The following is a 2,117-nucleotide window of genomic DNA, read 5'->3' as shown; positions in this document are numbered from 1 at the left end:
TGAGAAGGCAAATGAGTAGGTGAATTATACAAATACGAATGAGTAGGTGAATTATACGAATACGAATGAGAAGGCGAATGAGTAGGTGAATTATACAAATACGAATGAGAAGGTGAATGAGTAGGTGAATTATACAAATACGAATGAGTAGGTGAATTATACGAATACAAATGAGAAGGTGAATGAGTAGGTGAATTATACAAACACGAATGAGAAGGCAAATGAGTAGGTGAATTATACAAATACGAATGAGAAGGCAAATGAGTAGGTGAATTATACGAACACGAATGAGAGGCGAATGAGTAGGTGAATTATACGAATACGAAAGAGTAGGTGAATGAGTAGGTGGATTATGCAAATACAAATGAGTAGGTGAATTATACGAATACGAATGAGAAGGCGAATGAGTAGATGAATTATACAAATACAAATGAGAAGGCGAATGAGTAGGTGAATTATACGAATACGAAAGAGAAGGTGAATGAGTAGGTGAATTATACAAATACGAATGAGAAGGCGAATGAGTAGGTGAATTATACAAATACGAATGAGTAGGTGAATTATACAAATACAAAAGAGTAGAAGAATGAGTAGGTGAATTATACAAATACGAATGAGTAGGAGAATTATACAAGTACAAAAGAGTAGAAGAATGAGACAGTGTAGACCAAGGTGTAGACTCACCTGTTAAAATTGCTGCCAACAGCAATCAATGCAGGTATGAATATTTTATGGCATTACCAAGTTGATAATAGAACTTTAGGAAAGTAGTTTTGGAGTTACAGTCAGCCTCCGATGATCTTGCGGCGTTGGGTGAGTCATCAGACCATCCGGTAGTCATAAGTAGCAGCAGTGATGAAGAAGAAGACGTTAAAGAGAAGGATGAGTATATTTATATTTTTGAAAGTGATGAAGAACCTGAAAGTGATGAAGAATGTTATTTCCAGAAGTATGTATGTATATAATGACATTAAAAATTAATTTAAGGCGTGGTTTAAAACTGATAGACGTGGTACCGTTACATTGTTACTTTGCTATTTGTAGAACAAAAAAGGTGAAACGAGAAATTTGCTCTGATAATGAAGATGAGACACCTCTCTTCACAAAGTAAGAACATTTTATATGATTAATCACTTTATTCATGTGTCCAGAGCTGGGTCTCCAATATATGAGACTCCACTTTCTACGTACAAATGTGAGGAGATTATTGAGATTCTTCTTAATAAGAATATTGATGAAAAGAAAGTGTGCCATGAAAGACCAAGGCACATAGAAGAATCTGCCACTTTTGTCATTAATCTTGATTCTCTCAGGCATCCTGATGATGTTAAGAAGGATGACTTTGGAAAATGGAAATACAGTGGTTCTCACCTCCAATCTTTTTTGTTTTCGGAAACAGAGAATGGTGACATTGAGGTGAAAAAAATAGATGATACTGATAGTTGTTCGTCACTTGAAAATGTAATACAGTTACGTCGTATACATTGTAAGCATCCTTCAAACTCACAATTTCAGAAACTTATGGCATTTGTGTCAGGTAAGTGGCATGTCCAGCTATTGCAATGGGACTTCCGGTCGCATTAATTTAATGATATTCATTGGAATTACCATAGCAACGGCAGCTCAGCAATGGTGGATTGATAGGAAGCTTCACTACAAAGCCTGCTAACGTCTTTCTGGTTCATGGATGGGACTTCACTAGATACTTGGAGCTTCTTGAATGCTACTTAATGCAATTGGTTATGGTAGTTTTTTCATATTCTATTGTTAAAGTGGCAGGCGTGGCGCAAGAAGACTCATCCACTAACAAAAGGCCTTCTTGTTATTACTTTAAAAGGATCTAGAGACATGATTTGCTTGTATAGCTGTTAAGCACTCTTAGTTTTACTTTATTATTCCCGTGAGAAGAGAAAAGCACTTGTTCACTCTTGTTGCTGCACCCGTTATCACTGAGACGACTAAAATTATTTCACCTTTAGAAGACTAAAGTACCGAACAAAGTTTTGAATTTCTTTATCTTTTTTGCATGATTGGGCAGTAAAAATGTTGTACTTTCACAAAATAAGTGCGCAATTTGTCAAAAATTGTTTGAAATTTAGATATAGAGTATATGCGTG

General features: G+C 35.6%; 1 long non-coding RNA gene across 1 annotated transcript; it reads left to right on the top strand.

The window, feature by feature from the left end:
• The first annotated feature begins 664 nt into the window (after positions 1–664).
• On the top strand, positions 665–949 carry LOC109591190 (uncharacterized). The gene is made up of 2 exons (XR_002189701.1): positions 665–718; positions 764–949. It is a non-coding gene; the product is annotated as an uncharacterized LOC109591190 (long non-coding RNA).
• The last annotated feature ends 1,168 nt before the right edge of the window (positions 950–2,117 follow it).

This window comes from Amphimedon queenslandica, unplaced genomic scaffold (genome assembly GCF_000090795.2).
Source record: "Amphimedon queenslandica unplaced genomic scaffold, v1.1 AMPQUscaffold_8751_Cont19309, whole genome shotgun sequence".
Lineage (NCBI taxonomy): Eukaryota > Metazoa > Porifera > Demospongiae > Haplosclerida > Niphatidae > Amphimedon > Amphimedon queenslandica.
This window is presented reverse-complemented; position numbering and strand designations above follow the sequence as displayed.